General features: G+C 51.8%; 7 non-coding genes across 7 annotated transcripts; all 7 read right to left on the bottom strand.

The window, feature by feature from the left end:
• Positions 1–10,609: 10,609 nt before the first annotated feature.
• trnae-cuc (transfer RNA glutamic acid (anticodon CUC)) lies at positions 10,610–10,681 on the bottom strand. Its single transcript has one exon. It is a non-coding gene; the product is annotated as a tRNA-Glu (tRNA).
• A 1,713-nt stretch (positions 10,682–12,394) lies between these two features.
• Positions 12,395–12,466, bottom strand: trnam-cau (transfer RNA methionine (anticodon CAU)). Its single transcript has one exon. It is a non-coding gene; the product is annotated as a tRNA-Met (tRNA).
• Positions 12,467–12,865: 399 nt separating this feature from the next.
• Positions 12,866–12,947, bottom strand: trnas-uga (transfer RNA serine (anticodon UGA)). Its single transcript has one exon. It is a non-coding gene; the product is annotated as a tRNA-Ser (tRNA).
• A 399-nt stretch (positions 12,948–13,346) lies between these two features.
• trnaa-agc (transfer RNA alanine (anticodon AGC)) lies at positions 13,347–13,418 on the bottom strand. The gene has a single exon. It is a non-coding gene; the product is annotated as a tRNA-Ala (tRNA).
• A 744-nt stretch (positions 13,419–14,162) lies between these two features.
• On the bottom strand, positions 14,163–14,234 carry trnae-cuc (transfer RNA glutamic acid (anticodon CUC)). The gene has a single exon. It is a non-coding gene; the product is annotated as a tRNA-Glu (tRNA).
• Positions 14,235–16,716: 2,482 nt separating this feature from the next.
• Positions 16,717–16,788, bottom strand: trnaa-agc (transfer RNA alanine (anticodon AGC)). Its single transcript has one exon. It is a non-coding gene; the product is annotated as a tRNA-Ala (tRNA).
• Positions 16,789–17,532: 744 nt separating this feature from the next.
• trnae-cuc (transfer RNA glutamic acid (anticodon CUC)) lies at positions 17,533–17,604 on the bottom strand. Its single transcript has one exon. It is a non-coding gene; the product is annotated as a tRNA-Glu (tRNA).
• Positions 17,605–17,721: the final 117 nt, after the last annotated feature.

The raw sequence follows: 17,721 nt of genomic DNA, 5'->3' as shown, positions 1-17,721 counted from the left end.
GAAAAAAATGGCTGGAGGAAGTACACGTGGCATGCAATTTACAGCAGATTCTGACTCTGAAGGGTATTATCTCCCCGAGAGTGACGATGGATTTCCAAGTGGAGATGAAGGGACTTCGAAACAACGGACAGGTGCAAAGGACAGACGGAGGCGAGGAACCAGTGGAACCAGTGGCTGCAGTAAAACTTGCCCGGTGGATGAGAGCTGGGACATGCTGAGAGAGGTCGAGGTATTTGAGGCATGGATCAAACCTTTTGAAGACCCAGTTGGCTACACAGGAGAGATGGATCTGACGGATGCTAATCCATTTGATATTCTGTCACTCTTTCTGACCGATCAGTTTTGGACTTTCATTACTGATGAAACAAATAGATATGCACATCAGTGTATGGCACCTATGATTCTGAAGCCACATTCAAGATTTCTTGAGTGGTATGATGTATCAGTCACCGAAATGAAAGCTTTCTTCGCTTTGCATCTCTCCATGGGCCTTGTTGAGAAACCTGAAATCGAGGATTACTGGGGAACATTTTGGCTTACACAAACGCCTGGATTTGGAAATGTAATGTCAAGAAACAGATTTGAAATCATTCTTTCGTTCTTTCATTTTGTCAACAATAATGATTATGTGAGAACAGGCGAGCCCGGGCACGATAAACTGTTCAAAGTCCGCCCAATAATAGATTTGATTATTCCCAAATTTGCAGCAGTTTACAGTCCAATCAAGGAGCTTTCTTTAGATGAAATGACAATAGCTTTCAAGGGGAGATCTTCACTAAAATGTTACTCTCCGAATAAACCTGACAAATATGGCTATAGAGTGTATGCCCTGAGTGAAAGCTGTTCAGGGTATGTTTTGCGCTGGTCAATGCACACTGGACAGTACAAAAATAATGCAAGCAACATCAGTGCAACACACGCAGTTGTCCGTGAGTTGGTTTCTCCCTTTACGGGCAAAGGACACGAGATTTACATGGACAGTTACTATACCTCGCCTGTAATTGCAAATGAATTAGCAGATTTGGAAACTGGACTGTGTGGGACGGTAAGGATTACCAGGTTGGGGATGCCAAAATGCCTTGGTAAAAGTGTCTTACAGCTGAAAAAAGGAGATGACCCAGTTTTTTGCAGAAAGGGAAAACTCCTGGCTTGTGCTTGGCACGATACTAAACGTCTCACCATGTTGTCCACAGTCCATGGAAATGATTGTGTTCAGAGGAGGATCCGATCCAAGACAGATGACACTGGCTTCCGTGACATCAAAAGACCTGTATGTGTCGACCAGTACAACGCCTACATGGGTGGAGTGGACACTGCTGACCAGAGGATGAAGACATACCTCTTTCCACACAGGTCCCGGAAATGGTATCATCGCATATTCAATGCCATTATAAGCATAAGTATTGTCAACTCACACATCATATACACCAAATCCACTCCAGGCCCACACAAACCTTTAAAGGTTTACATTCAGAACATTATTGATGCATTACTGGCTGATCACTCCAAAAAACAAGAAAGGCGCTCAAGACCGGAGGGTGAAATGCCACAGAGACTCACAGAGCGTCATTGGCTTTGTCAAGCAGAGGGACGTCCAGACTGCGCCGTGTGCTCTGACCGCTCTCGTACCAAAGGCAGGCGGCAAACAAAGTACAGGTGCCGTCAGTGTGGCGTTGGCCTCTGTGCGGTTCCATGCAACGAGAGATACCATACGCTAAAAAACTTTAAATGCTGTCATTTGGATATGTAAAAGTGCAGGGTACCTTGACCCTGGATGGACATCTTTTCTGTGATGGCTCTCTCCTTTCTTCACTGCTTTCTCCACAACCTGCCTGGCACCAATGATGGATGTATAAGTTGGAAAAATAAAAAAAATGAAAAAAATACATAATAAAAACCGTGTTTGTCATCATTTGGTCAGAACTTGTAATCAGGGCCCGAGTTTGAAGATGTGAGCAAAAGGGGTGAAAATGGGTTAAAATGTGAAAAAACACCAAAATGAGCAAAATGAAATAATCCCCCATCATCAGTGCACAGTTTGCCCCCAGAAAAGCACTCCCCTGGGGCCTGGAGGTGATCTGACCACCAGAATATAGTACCATATACCCCTGCTGGACTTAGAAAAAAAAACGAGCTTCCAGCCAATAGTACACTATACCCGAGGGACTCTGTCGTTTTTCGGCAATAGTACACTATACCCGAGGGACTCTGTCGTTTTTCGGCAATAGTACACTATACCCGAGGGACTCTGTCGTTTTTCGGCAATAGTACACTATACCCGAGGGACTCTGTCGTTTTTCGGCAATAGTACACTATACCCGAGGGACTCTGTCGTTTTTCGGCAATAGTACACTATACCCGAGGGACTCTGTCGTTTTTCGGCAATAGTACACTATACCCGAGGGACTCTGTAGTTTTTCCGGGCCGTAGTATGAAGTTGTGAGCAAAAGGGGTGAAAATGGGTTAAAATGTGAAAAAACACCAAAATGAGCAAAATGAAATAATCCCCCATCATCAGTGCACTGTTTGCCCCCAGAAAAGCACTCCCCTGGGGCCTGGAGGTGATCTGACCATCAGAGTATAGCACCATATGCCCCTGAGGGACTTAGAGTAAAAACCGAAATAGTACACTATACCTGAAAAGACTCTGTCATTTTTCGGCAATAGTACACTATACCCGAGCGACTCTGTCGTTTTTCCGGGCCGTAGTATGAAGTTGTGAGCAAAAGGGGTGAAAATGGGTTAAAATGTGAAAAAACACCAAAATGAGCAAAATGAAATAATCCCCCATCATCAGTGCACTGTTTGCCCCCAGAAAAGCACTCCCCTGGGGCCTGGAGGTGATCTGACCATCATAGTATAGCACCATATGCCCCTGAGGGACTTAGAGTAAAAACCGAAATAGTACACTATACCTGAAAAGACTCTGTCATTTTTCGGCAATAGTACACTATACCCGAGCGACTCTGTCGTTTTTCGGCAATAGTACACTATATACCGTTGGACTTAGTCGTTTTTTGGGCTCGTGGGAATAAGCGTTCAGCTCAAGATTCCCGGGCTAAATCACGCTGCTCCCGAGAAATTCTTACGCTGCTCTCACGCGGAATGTGCAAAATGGTAATGCTGGGAGGGAGGGGCGGGCGGTTTTTGAGAATGACGTTTTTCGCAATCGAAACAGGTACATTTCCTGGTTGTGCGGCTACCGGGCAAGGAGCTCGTTTGACGGGCACACGAGAACCGCGATCGATGGGCCCCGTTCTGGTTTTATCCAGCTTCCAAGGCTCCTTCACAGCCGTAATGTCAAGTCATGGTTCGGAGGTGCGGAGGTGAGCGTCGGATCACGGAGGCTCTGAATGGAGCCCCGCGCTCCGCGCTCCTCCGGGCTCTAAGCGCCGCTCAGACCCGGCATGAGAGGGTCTATTTTCGGCTTGATTTTACCAGACTCCCGGGCACTTCCAGAAGCTTCCTGTTTGCTCTGATTGCTCGGGGCAGAGCACGGTGTCACGCTGACCACGGGCTGTACGTGGAGGTGAGAGCTGGTTGTAAGGCGGATCACGGAGGCTCTGAATGGAGCCCCGCGCTCCTCCGGGCTCTAAGCGCCGCTCAGACCCGGCATGAGAGGGTCTATTTTCGGCTTGATTTTACCAGACTCCCGGGCACTTCCAGAAGCTTCCTGTTTGCTCTGATTGCTCGGGGCAGAGCACGGTGTCACGCTGACCACGGGCTGTACGCGGAGGTGAGAGCTGGTTGTAAGGCGGATCACGGAGGCTCTGAATGGAGCCCCGCGCTCCGCGCTCCTCCGGGCTCTAAGCGCCGCTCAGACCAGGCATGAGAGGGTCTATTTTCGGCTTGATTTTACCAGACTCCCGGGCACTTCCAGAAGCTTCCTGTTTGCTCTGATTGCTCGGGGCAGAGCACGGTGTCACGCTGACCACGGGCTGTACGCGGAGGTGAGAGCTGGTTGTAAGGCGGATCACGGAGGCTCTGAATGGAGCCCCGCGCTCCGCGCTCCTCCGGGCTCTAAGCGCCGCTCAGACCCGGCATGAGAGGGTCTATTTTCGGCTTGATTTTACCAGACTCCCGGGCACTTCCAGAAGCTTCCTGTTTGCTCTGATTGCTCGGGGCAGAGCACGGTGTCACGCTGACCACGGGCTGTACGCGGAGGTGACCCGCTCCGTGATCTTAGCGCCGCCCAGACCCAGGGCCATCCACCCCGCACACGGCCAGACTTTGCCCGGCCAGGGAGCACCTTCTGCGGGTCGGAGGCTCCGGGTCGGAGCCCCTGGAGCCTGGAGCCCTCACCGGGCCCCGAACTCGGCTGCCGGAGGCAGTGCAGTGCCTCATGGATAAAAGGCACCCAGCCGTCCAACTCGCGTGAGGCGGAGCAGGGATCATCCATGAATCAACCATGAAAATGGTACAAATCATGGTTCTATGTATACCAGACAAAGAGCTTGGTCTATTGGCACTCAAGACCCGCCATCGTAGGGCCCCGTTCTGGTTTTATCCAGCTTCGAAGGCTCCTGCGCACTGCGGGTTTGTTTACATTTTGCGGCTGTGGTTTGCTCCGGCTAACCTCACGCCGGACACGTTGGAAGCGAGGCCGAGACAGAGGTCCCACCAGGCGCGGGGCTTCAGTCTGACTGGCTTCCCCCGCGCCTGGCCCCTTGTCTCCGGAGATGGGACCGTCACTCACCCCCGCACTGAAGGACGCGCGGCTTGAAGGATGATGGCTGCGCTTAGCCCCTGTGCCAGGGGCTCTGAGCCAGTCCCCTTCAGCCTCAACGCGTCCGGTGGGAACACAGTCCGGGTCCATTGTCACTCACCCCTGCGCAGAAGGACGCGCGGCTTGGAGGATGATGGCTGCGCTTAGCCCCTGGCACAGGGGTTCTGCACCAGTCCCCTTCAGCCTCAACGCATCCGGTGGAACAACAGTCCAGGCCCTCTGTCACTCACCCCCGCACTGAAGGACGCGCGGCTTGAAGGATGATGGCTGTGCTTAGCCCCTGTGCCAGGGGCTCTGAGCCAGTCCCCTTCAGCCTCAACGCGTCCGGTGGGAACACAGTCCGGGTCCACTGTCACTCACCCCTGCGCAGAAGGACGCGCGGCTTGGAGGATGATGGCTGCGCTTAGCCCCTGGCACAGGGGCTCTGCACCAGTCCCCTTCAGCCTCAACGCGTCCGGTGGAACAACAGTCCAGGCCCACTGTCACTCACCCCCGCACTGAAGGACGCGCGGCTTGGAGGATGATGGCTGCGCTTAGCCCCTGTTACAGGGGCTCTGCGCCAGTCTCCTTCAGCCTCAACGCGTCCGACGGAACCACAGTCCGAGCCCATTGTCACTCACCCCCGCGCAGCAGGAGGCGCGGCTTGAAGGATGATGGCTGCGCTTAGCCCCTGGGCCCAAGGGCTCTGCGCCAGTCCCCTTCAGCCTCAACGTGTCCGATGGCTCTGCGCGGGGCGGGGGGCAGGGCCGGCGCATATTTTTGGTCCGACTCCGGTCCCTTCCTCGTCTCTGAGTTTGTCAAATGCAGCGCCTGTCCAGGGCTCACTTTGCTATCAACTGGCTGGTCACCGCCATCGTAGGGCCCCGTTCTGGTTTCATCCAGCTTCGAAGGCTCCTGCGCACTGCGGGGTTGTTGGCATTTGTGGTCCTGATTTGCGCTGGCTCACCCTTACGCTGGACACAGCGCCAGATGATATATTTGGTCCGACTCCGGTCCCTTCCTCGTCTCTGAGTTTGTCAAATGCAGCGCCTGTCCAGGGCTCACTTTGCTATCAACTGGCTGGTCACCGCCATCGTAGGGCCCCGTTCTGGTTTCATCCAGCTTCGAAGGCTCCTGCGCACTGCGGGGTTGTTGGCATTTGTGGTCCTGATTTGCGCTGGCTCACCCTTACGCTGGACACAGCGCCAGATGATATATTTGGTCCGACTCCGGTCCCTTCCTCGTCTCTGAGTTTGTCAAATGCAGCGCCTGTCCAGGGCTCACTTTGCTATCAACTGGCTGGTAACCGCCATCGTAGGGCCCCGTTCTGGTTTCATCCAGCTTCGAAGGCTCCTGCGCACTGCGGGGTTGTTGGCATTTGTGGTCCTGATTTGCGCTGGCTCACCCTTACGCTGGACACAGCGCCAGATGATATATTTGGTCCGACTCCGGTCCCTTCCTCGTCTCTGAGTTTGTCAAATGCAGCGCCTGTCCAGGGCTCACTTTGCTATCAACTGGCTGGTCACCGCCATCGTAGGGCCCCGTTCTGGTTTCATCCAGCTTCGAAGGCTCCTGCGCACTGCGGGGTTGTTGGCATTTGTGGTCCTGATTTGCGCTGGCTCACCCTTACGCTGGACACAGCGCCAGATGATATATTTGGTCCGACTCCGGTCCCTTCCTCGTCTCTGAGTTTGTCAAATGCAGCGCCTGTCCAGGGCTCACTTTGCTATCAACTGGCTGGTCACCGCCATCGTAGGGCCCCGTTCTGGTTTCATCCAGCTTCGAAGGCTCCTGCGCACTGCGGGGTTGTTGGCATTTGTGGTCCTGATTTGCGCTGGCTCACCCTCACGCTGGACACAGCGCCAGATGATATATTTGGTCCGACTCCGGTCCCTTCCTCGTCTCTGAGTTTGTCAAATGCAGCTCCTGTCCAGGGCTCACTTTGCTATCAACTGGCTGGTCACCGCCATCGTAGGGCCCCGTTCTGGTTTCATCCAGCTTCGAAGGCTCCTGCGCACTGCGGGGTTGTTGGCATTTGTGGTCCTGATTTGCGCTGGCTCACCCTCACGCTGGACACAGCGCCAGATGATATATTTGGTCCGACTCCGGTCCCTTCCTCGTCTCTGAGTTTGTCAAATGCAGCTCCTGTCCAGGGCTCACTTTGCTATCAACTGGCTGGTCACCGCCATCGTAGGGCCCCGTTCTGGTTTCATCCAGCTTCGAAGGCTCCTGCGCACTGCGGGGTTGTTGGCATTTGTGGTCCAGAGCCCCGGCTCTAAATTAAACCTGTTACCCTAGTAGGCCGGCCTCCGGGTCCCCCTCTCTTCTTCGGTTATGGAGTACATTGGGCGCGGGGGCAGCCAGTGGAGGGCAAGGGCCCTGCCTCCAAGTGTGGTGTAGGGGACAGGGGAGCCAGGGCCTTGGGGTCCTGGTGCTTTTTATCTTTTAAAGTGGCTCAGAGTACCAAGGGCACGGACTTCCAGGGGGCTGCACCAAGGGTGTGTAGCTCGTGTTGGGGTGCTTAAGTGTGGGTACCCGGGGACGAAAGGTGGGCCGGGGCCGGCGCGAGCCTCTGTGGTGAGTGCTGGGCCGTTCCCTTGGTACTCCAGTCGGAGTACCAAGGGCACGGACTTCCATGGTATAGTACCAAGGGCACGGACCTCCAGGGGGCTGAAACAAGGGTGTGTAGCCCGTGTGGGGGTGCTTAAGTGTGGGTCCCCGGGTTCGAAGGGAGGGCCTGGTCCCCGGTGGTCATCCCCGGAGTCCCAGAGCGTGCAACCCGGGGAAGAGTGGCCCGTCCCCATACTGAGTTTGGGGGAATGCGGGGTGGCTCTGGAGGGGCTCCAGGGGTTCCAGGGGGTGCTCGGCGGAGGCCATGCCCAGCCAGAGTGGCCCTTCCCCGGGCAGAATCTGGGGAGAGTGGGGGGTGGCTCTGGAGGTGCTCCGGGGGCTCCAGGGGTTCCAGGGGGTGCTCAGTGGGGGCCATGCCCAGCCAGAGTTGCCCTTCCCCGGGGTGAGTCTGGAGGAGTGGGGGGTGGCTCTGGAGGGGCTCCAGGGATTCCAGGGGGGTGCTCGGCGGAGGCCATGCCCAGCCAGAGTGGCCCTTCCCCGAGCATAGTCTGGGGAGAGTGGGGGGTGGCTCTGGAGGTGCTCCAGGGGTTCCAGGGGGTGCTCAGTGGGGGCCATGCACAGCCAGAGTGGCCCTTCCCCGGGGTGAGTCTGGAGGAGTGGGGGGTGGCTCTGGAGGGGCTCCAGGGGTTCCAGGGGGTGCTCGGCGGAGGCCATGCCCAGCCAGAGTGGCCCTTCCCCGGGCAGAGTCTGGAGGAGTGGGGGGTGGCTCTGGAGGTGCTCCGGGGGCTCCAGGGGTTCCAGGGGGTGCTCAGCGGAGGCCATGCCCAGCCAGAGTGGCCCTTCCCCGGGCAGAGTCTGGAGGAGTGGGGGGTGGCTCTGAAGGTGCTCCGGGGGCTCAAGGGGGTGCTAAGTGGAGGTCATGCCCAGCCAGAGTGGCCCTTCCCCGGGCAGAATCTGGGGAGAGTGGGGGGTGGCTCTGGAGGTGCTCCGGGGGCTCCAGGGGTTCCAGGGGGTGCTCAGTGGGGGCCATGCCCAGCCAGAGTGGCCCTTCCCCGGGGTGAGTCTGGAGGAGTGGGGGGTGGCTCTGGAGGTGCTCCGGGGGCTCCAGGGGGTGCTCAGTGGAGGCCATGCCCAGCCAGAGTGGCCCTTCCCCGGGCAGAGTCTGGAGGAGTGGGGGGTGGCTCTGGAGGTGCTCCGGGGGCTCCAGGGGTTCCAGGGGGTGCTCAGTGGGGGCCATGCCCAGCCAGAGTGGCCCTTCCCCGGGCAAAGTCTGGAGGAGTGGGGGGTGGCTCTGGAGGGGTTCCAGGGGGTGCTCGGCGGAGGCCATGCCCAGCCAGAGTGGCCCTTCCCCGGGCATAGTCTGGGGAGAGTGGGGGGTGGCTCTGGAGGTGCTCCGGGGGCTCCAGGGGGTGCTCAGTGGAGGCCATGCCCAGCCAGAGTGTCCCTTCCCCGGGCAGAGTCTGGAGGAGTGGGGGGTGGCTCTGGAGGTGCTCCGGGGGCTCCAGGGGTTCCAGGGGGTGCTCAGTGGGGGCCATGCCCAGCCAGAGTGGCCCTTCCCCGGGCAAAGTCTGGAGGAGTGGGGGGTGGCTCTGGAGGTGCTCCGGGGGCTCCAGGGGTTCCAGGGGGTGCTCAGTGGGGGCCATGCCCAGCCAGAGTGGCCCTTCCCCGGGCAAAGTCTGGCCGTGTGCGGGGTGGATGATCCCTGCTCCGCCTCACGCGAGTTCGAGACCGGCTGGGTGCCCTTTTATCCATGAGGCACTGCACTGCCTCCGGCAGCCGAGTTCGGGGCCCGGTGAGGGCTCCAGGCTCCAGGGGCTCCGACCCGGAGCCTCCAACCCGCAGAAGGTGCTCCCTGGCCGGGCAAAGTCTGGCCGTGTGCGGGGTGGATGATCCCTGCTCCGCCTCACGCGAGTTCGAGACCGGCTGGGTGCCCTTTTATCCATGAGGCACTGCACTGCCTCCGGCAGCCGAGTTCGGGGCCCGGTGAGGGCTCCAGGCTCCAGGGGCTCCGACCCGGAGCCTCCGACCCGCAGAAGGTGCTCCCTGGCCGGGCAAAGTCTGGCCGTGTGCGGGGTGGATGATCCCTGCTCCGCCTCACGAGAGTTCGAGACCGGCTGGGTGCCCTTTTATCCATGAGGCACTGCACTGCCTCCGGCAGCCGAGTTCGGGGCCCGGTGAGGGCTCCAGGCTCCAGGGGCTCCGACCCGGAGCCTCCGACCCGCAGAAGGTGCTCCCTGGCCGGGCAAAGTCTGGCCGTGTGCGGGGTGGATGATCCCTGCTCCGCCTCACGCGAGTTCGAGACCGGCTGGGTGCCCTTTTATCCATGAGGCACTGCACTGCCTCCGGCAGCCGAGTTCGGGGCCCGGTGAGGGCTCCAGGCTCCAGGGGCTCCGACCCGGAGCCTCCGACCCGCAGAAGGTGCTCCCTGGCCGGGCAAAGTCTGGCCGTGTGCGGGGTGGATGATCCCTGCTCCGCCTCACGCGAGTTCGAGACCGGCTGGGTGCCCTTTTATCCATGAGGCACTGCACTGCGTCCGGCAGCCGAGTTCGGGGCCCGGTGAGGGCTCCAGGCTCCAGGGGCTCCGACCCGGAGCCTCCGACCCGCAGAAGGTGCTCCCTGGCCGGGCAAAGTCTGGCCGTGAGCGGGGTGGATGATCCCTGCTCCGCCTCACGCGAGTTCGAGACCGGCTGGGTGCCCTTTTATCCAAGAATCAACTGGAGTGTGGAGCTTCTACGGGCCTCCAGGGGCACTGCCGACCCAGAGCTGTGCCCCGGCTTCAGTTCTCTGTATCTCAGGAAGTTTTTTATTTATACATTTATTTCATCCATAATCTCTGGCGCCTAAAGGGTTAAGCAGGTGGCATCCTTTGCTGGTCAGGGGGAAGAGAAAGGTATGTTTCCAGCAGGGTTCTAAGAAATATGAAGCAATGCCAATGGATTTCTTGCCCATCAGCTTGACCACCTGGCCACCACAATACTGCATCTTTGGAAAATTACAGTGAAAGCGTGAGACCAATAAAAAAAAATCAAGATATGCTTGTCCAGTCAAGAATTGCTGGAAAACATGACTGATCCCAAATGAAGCAAAGTATGCGCTCTACCGCTGACCCACTTTGTCTAAGAGAAATGCTCCAAAAAGAAACACCAACCAACCTGCTAGTCTATAGATGCATAGAAAAGCTAAAGGTTGATTACAAATTTTCACATGCTGCGCCCAAATCGATACCATGTTGCTATGCCTCTCTTCACCTCCGTCCAGCTTGAATGTACTCGTAACCACAGCGAGTCTTGTACATAATGCAGCTACAAGTGTTCCAGCAGGACAGACTAGATATTCCCATACCGGAAGTTGAACCCGGGCCACCTGGATGAGAGCCAGGAATCCTAACCGCTAGACCATATGGGAAGGATTTAAGAAGGTAAGAGTTGATTTAATGGTAAATAAGATAAGATAAGATAAGATAAGATAAGATAAGATAAGATAAGATAAGATAAGATAAGATAAGATAAGATAAGATAAGATAAGATAAGATAAGATAAGATCAGATCAGATCAGATCAGATCAGATCAGATCAGATCAGATCAGATCAGATCAGATCAGATCAGATCAGATCAGATCAGATCAGATCAGATCAGATCAGATCAGATAAGATAAGATATTCCTTTATTGTCCCACATGGGCACGATGGGTTCATACACAGGCCCCAGATGTACAAGGTTGTGGTCCGAGCTGCCCAGGGGAGGGAGGGGGAAAGAGGAATAAGCCTCCTTGGTGTTGGCAAAAAACAAGTCCAATGTTCTATTGTTTCTGGTGGGGCAGGTAACATACTGGGTGTATGTTGGTAGAACAGAAGAGGGAGAAGCGTGGTTAAAGTCACCAGAGACGAGGGAGAGAGCCTGTGGGTGCTGTGTTTGCGGCCTACAAGTGCAGGAGAGCAGTGCTTCACAAGCATATTCAGTATTGGCAGACGGGGCCACATAGACTGCGATCGAAATCACATGTGAGAACTCCCGGGGCAGATAATATATCTTTTCTTCCCGCATTCTCTCGTTCTGTCCGCCCGCAGCAGATGAAAATTGTCCAAACCTACAATAGAGTCTGGCATTTCTGCTGTTAACCAGGTCTCTGTGAAAATCAAGACACTGCTGTCCCTATAAATCCTCTGGGACCGCATGAGGCTCGCTATTTCCGTCATTTTATTTTGAAGGGACCTCACGTTACCCATGACTACGGCGGGAACCGACTTCCTGTTTGTCCCTCTCTTCTCTCGGAGTTTACGTCCAGCCCGTCTGCTTCGTTGCGTTTTCCTTAGGATGTCCGCCGGGATAACGTGACGATCTCCGGGTAAGACGACTGTTCTCCGCAGTTTCATTAGTTCGTCCTTTGTGTAAGCGCGGTACGGCGCCGGCCGGGGGGCGGGGCCGGAGCCGGGGGACTCAGAGCCAAGACACATCGCCACGACACGACGAAAACACTCAATCCAGCCGAATAAAGTCAAAAACAGTTGAATTAAAAACGATTCCAGCGCGTGTCCCTATCCTACAGTAAAATAGAAAAAAAATTACTAACTATATTTACAAAATATAGGAGATAAAGCACAATAAGTGTGAGAAAAAAGAGAGAGCGTTTACACCGGGCTGCTAGCTGTACCAGCGCCTTATGACGTATAAAGAAGGCCTCATTGATGCTTGAGAGTTAAGGAATAGTTCTGTATGTAATAGATATAAGCCCATTCCACGTGCAACAAGTCTAGTGATTAGTATTTTCCTTGTGGCTCAGCCTATTAGACCATGGACCTGAAATCCACAATCCCGGATTTTGGAGGCTAGTATCCTGTGCATATTGCTTATGGGGTTATGTACCCATAATAGACTCAAATTGCTTCAAAATGTCTATTCATGGGTCTTTTTTGACCTACATCTTCTTTCACTACTCAGCTATCCTTTTCCCCAAAAAAGAAATAACAATATAGGATGGAAAAAAGAAATGTGCTGCTAGATTCAAAGCAAATGTGGAACTGGGAGCTTGCGCTGAAGATCGGCTTCCATCATCCAACACATTACTGACTAGCTTGGTTCATTTGGATTGACAATCGCAATAATGCAAGTAAAAAAAATCTAGCAGAGGATGGTTTCGATCCATCGACCTCTGGGTTATGGGCCCAGCACGCTACCGCTGCGCCACTCTGCTGAATGGCTATGATCATGGGACTCAAACCCACAATCCCGGTTCAAGAGGCCAGTGCGTAATGCCCATGGGGCTGTATACGTCTAATAGACTCAAATTGCTTCAAAATATGAAATCTAATTTTAAAGGAATGTGGAACTGGGATCTTGCTACGAAAGACTGTGCTCTAACACTGAGCTACATAACCATCTCTTGCCTGTCATGATTATTTTCCAAGCAAGACCTGGAGTCAACACTTTTCACTTTGTGCCATAAACAGAATATTGAATGGAGATGCAGGGGATTGAAACAAGGATTTCATACATGCCCTCGTTCTGAAAGAATGGCTCCGAAATTAAACATCACCAAACATGCTGGTTTATAGAATAGAACGCAATCTCAAAATCTGTGCTGCTAAACACACGTTGCTGACAGGAATCGAACCTGCGCGGGGAAACCCCAATGGATTTCAAGTCCATCGCCTTAACCTCTCGGCCACAACAACAATACACCTCTAAACTGTGTTTAAGAAAGTGGAAATTATCCACATTATTTTCTGAAACTAGCGCAATTACATTACCAGATTTAACTCTCCATGAATTCATGGAGACAGCATGTTTTACTAAGCATTCTAAGCTCAGGTTTGGCGAGACATACCTATACTGGAAGTTGGGAATGTCGCCCAGGCTGCCTGAATGGGCCACTTTGTCTCACCTTCCTGCAGGTAGTGTGGATGGATGAAATAATATTGTTTGAATTTTATAAGTGCTGCAAGGTTCAAAGGTAATGCGGGACTGGGAGCTTGCACTGAATCACCACATGTGCTGATTTGAAATATTTCAGTGAAGGTCTCTAAAATTCACTGCAGTGTAATCTGGCAATTAGCAAAGACTACAGTGTCACCTGGAGATGCTGGGAATTGAACCCAGGACCTCATACATGCTAAGCATGCGCTCTACCACTGAGCTACATCCCCTTCCGTAACAATGCCTTAAATGATAGAATGGACAAAAACAGAACAGATAGAATAGAAACAACAGAAACAGTGACCAGATAGACAATTCAATTCTTGATTTTTTTTTAAATTCCAATTTGACTGGTTGTGACACAAAGGTTTGTCCCATTGTTACTTTACTTACATGTGCGTCACTTTTTGTGTGTTACAGTAACTTTTTTGGCCTGATCACCCAGTCCACAAGTGTTCCTGTACCTATATATTTACAAATCAAGCACTGTTAAGCAGGTGACATCCTTTGCTGGTCAGGGGGAAGAGAAAGGTATGTTTCCAGCAGGGTTCTAAGAAATATGAAGCAATGCCAATGGATTTCTTGCCCATCAGCTTGACCACCTGGCCACCACAATACTGCATCTTTGGAAAATTACAGTGAAAGCGTGAGACCAATAAAAAAAAATCAAGATATGCTTGTCCAGTCAAGAATTGCTGGAAAACATGACTGATCCCAAATGAAGCAAAGTATGCGCTCTACCGCTGACCCACTTTGTCTAAGAGAAATGCTCCAAAAAGAAACACCAACCAACCTGCTAGTCTATAGATGCATAGAAAAGCTAAAGGTTGATTACAAATTTTCGCATGCTGCGCCCAAATCGATACCATGTTTCTATGCCTCTCTTCACCTCCGTCCAGCTTGAATGTACTCGTAACCACAGCGAGTCTTGTACATAATGCAGCTACAAGTGTTCCAGAAGGACAGACTAGATATTCCCATACCGGGAGTTGAACCCGGGCCACCTGGATGAGAGCCAGGAATCCTAACCGCTAGACCATATGGGAAGGATTTAAGAAGGTAAGAGTTGATTTAACGGTAAATAAGATAAGATAAGATAAGATCAGATCAGATCAGATCAGATAAGATATTCCTTTATTGTCCCACATGGGCACGATGGGTTCATACACAGGCCCCAGATGTACAAGGTTGTGGTCCGAGCTGCCCAGGGGAGGGAGGGGGAAAGAGGAATAAGCCTCCTTGGTGTTGGCAAAAAACAAGTCCAATGTTCTATTGTTTCTGGTGGGGCAGGTAACATACTGGGTGTATGTTGGTAGAACAGAAGAGGGAGAAGCGTGGTTAAAGTCACCAGAGACGAGGGAGAGAGCCTGTGGGTGCTGTGTTTGCGGCCTACAAGTGCAGGAGAGCAGTGCTTCACAAGCATATTCAGTATTGGCAGACGGGGCCACATAGACTGCGATCGAAATCACATGTGAGAACTCCCGGGGCAGATAATATATCTTTTCTTCCCGCATTCTCTCGTTCTGTCCGCCCGCAGCAGATGAAAATTGTCCAAACCTACAATAGAGTCTGGCATTTCTGCTGTTAACCAGGTCTCTGTGAAAATCAAGACACTGCTGTCCCTATAAATCCTCTGGGACCGCATGAGGCTCGCTATTTCCGTCATTTTATTTTGAAGGGACCTCACGTTACCCATGACTACGGCGGGAACCGACTTCCTGTTTGTCCCTCTCTTCTCTCGGAGTTTACGTCCAGCCCGTCTGCTTCGTTGCGTTTTCCTTAGGATGTCCGCCGGGATAACGTGACGATCTCCGGGTAAGACGACTGTTCTCCGCAGTTTCATTAGTTCGTCCTTTGTGTAAGCGCGGTACGGCGCCGGCCGGGGGGCGGGGCCGGAGCCGGGGGACTCAGAGCCAAGACACATCGCCACGACACGACGAAAACACTCAATCCAGCCGAATAAAGTCAAAAACAGTTGAATTAAAAACGATTCCAGCGCGTGTCCCTATCCTACAGTAAAATAGAAAAAAAATTACTAACTATTTTTACAAAATATAGGAGATAAAGCACAATAAGTGTGAGAAAAAAGAGAGAGCGTTTACACCGGGCTGCTAGCTGTACCAGCGCCTTATGACGTATAAAGAAGGCCTCATTGATGCTTGAGAGTTAAGGAACAGTTCTGTATGTAATAGATATAAGCCCATTCCACGTGCAACAAGTCTAGTGATTAGTATTTTCCTTGTGGCTCAGCCTATTAGACCATGGACCTGAAATCCACAATCCCGGATTTTGGAGGCTAGTATCCTGTGCATATTGCTTATGGGGTTATGTACCCATAATAGACTCAAATTGCTTCAAAATGTCTATTCATGGGTCTTTTTTGACCTACATCTTCTTTCACTACTCAGCTATCCTTTTCCCCAAAAAAGAAATAACAATATAGGATGGAAAAAAGAAATGTGCTGCTAGATTCAAAGCAAATGTGGAACTGGGAGCTTGCGCTGAAGATCGGCTTCCATCATCCAACACATTACTGACTAGCTTGGTTCATTTGGATTGACAATCGCAATAATGCAAGTAAAAAAAATCTAGCAGAGGATGGTTTCGATCCATCGTCTTCTGGGTTATGGGCCCAGCACGCTTCCGCTGCGCCACTCTGCTGAATGGCTATGATCATGGGACTCAAACCCACAATCCCTGGTTCAAGAGGCCAGTGCGTAATGCCCATGGGGCTGTATACGTCTAATAGACTCAAATTGCTTCAAAATATGAAATCTAATTTTAAAGGAATGTGGAACTGGGATCTTGCTACGAAAGACTGTGCTCTAACACTGAGCTACATAACCATCTCTTGCCTGTCATGATTATTTTCCAAGCAAGACCTGGAGTCAACACTTTTCACTTTGTGCCATCAACAGAATATTGAATGGAGATGCAGGGGATTGAAACAAGGATTTCATACATGCCCTCGTTCTGAAAGAATGGCTCCGAAATTAAACATCACCAAACATGCTGGTTTATAGAATAGAACGAAATCTCAAAATCTGTGCTGCTAAACACACGTTGCTGACAGGAATCGAACCTGCGCGGATTTCAAATCCATCGCCTTAACCTCTCGGCCACAACAACAAGACACCTTTAAATTGTGTTTAAGAAAGTGGAAATTACCCACATTATTTTCTGAAACTAGCGCAATTACATTACCAGATTTAACTCTCCATGAATTCATGGAGACAGCATGTTTTACTAAGCATTCTAAGCTCAGGTTTGGCGAGACATACCTATACTGGAAGTTGGGAATGTCGCCCAGGCTGCCTGAATGGGCCACTTTGTCTCACCTTCCTGCAGGTAGTGTGGATGGATGAAATAATATTGTTTGAATTTTATAAGTGCTGCAAGGTTCAAAGGTAATGCGGGACTGGGAGCTTGCACTGAATCACCACATGTGCTGATTTGAAATATTTCAGTGAAGGTCTCTAAAATTCACTGCAGTGTAATCTGGCAATTAGCAAAGACTACAGTGTCACCTGGAGATGCTGGGAATTGAACCCAGGACCTCATACATGCTAAGCATGCGCTCTACCACTGAGCTACATCCCCTTCCGTAACAATGCCTTAAATGATAGAATGGACAAAAACAGAACAGATAGAATAGAAACAACAGAAACAGTGACCAGATAGACAATTCAATTCTTGATTTTTTTTTAAATTCCAATTTGACTGGTTGTGACACAAAGGTTTGTCCCATTGTTACTTTACTTACATGTGCGTCACTTTTTGTGTGTTACAGTAACTTTTTTGGCCTGATCACCCAGTCCACAAGTGTTCCTGTACCTATATATTTACAAATCAAGCACTGTTAAGCAGGTGGCATCCTTTGCTGGTCAGGGGGAAGAGAAAGGTATGTTTCCAGCAGGGTTCTAAGAAATATGAAGCAATGCCAATGGATTTCTTGCCCATCAGCTTGACCACCTGGCCACCACAATACTGCATCTTTGGAAAATTACAGTGAAAGCGTGAGACCAATAAAAAAAAATCAAGATATGCTTGTCCAGTCAAGAATTGCTGGAAAACATGACTGATCCCAAATGAAGCAAAGTATGCGCTCTACCGCTGACCCACTTTGTCTAAGAGAAATGCTCCAAAAAGAAACACCAACCAACCTGCTAGTCTATAGATGCATAGAAAAGCTAAAGGTTGATTACAAATTTTCGCATGCTGCGCCCAAATCGATACCATGTTTCTATGCCTCTCTTCACCTCCGTCCAGCTTGAATGTACTCGTAACCACAGCGAGTCTTGTACATAATGCAGCTACAAGTGTTCCAGCAGGACAGACTAGATATTCCCATACCGGGAGTTGAACCCGGGCCACCTGGATGAGAGCCAGGAATCCTAACCGCTAGACCATATGGGAAGGATTTGAGAAGGTAAGAGTTGATTTAACGGTAAATAAGATAAGATAAGATAAGATCAGATCAGATCAGATCAGATAAGATATTCCTTTATTGTCCCACATGGGCACGATGGGTTC

This window comes from Eucyclogobius newberryi, unplaced genomic scaffold (genome assembly GCF_026437365.1).
Source record: "Eucyclogobius newberryi isolate DKJ021-1_F unplaced genomic scaffold, fEucNew1.0.hap1 SCAF_8, whole genome shotgun sequence".
Taxonomy (NCBI): domain Eukaryota; kingdom Metazoa; phylum Chordata; class Actinopteri; order Gobiiformes; family Gobiidae; genus Eucyclogobius; species Eucyclogobius newberryi.
Note: the sequence above shows the minus strand (reverse complement) of the source record. Positions and strands in the feature narration are given on the sequence as shown.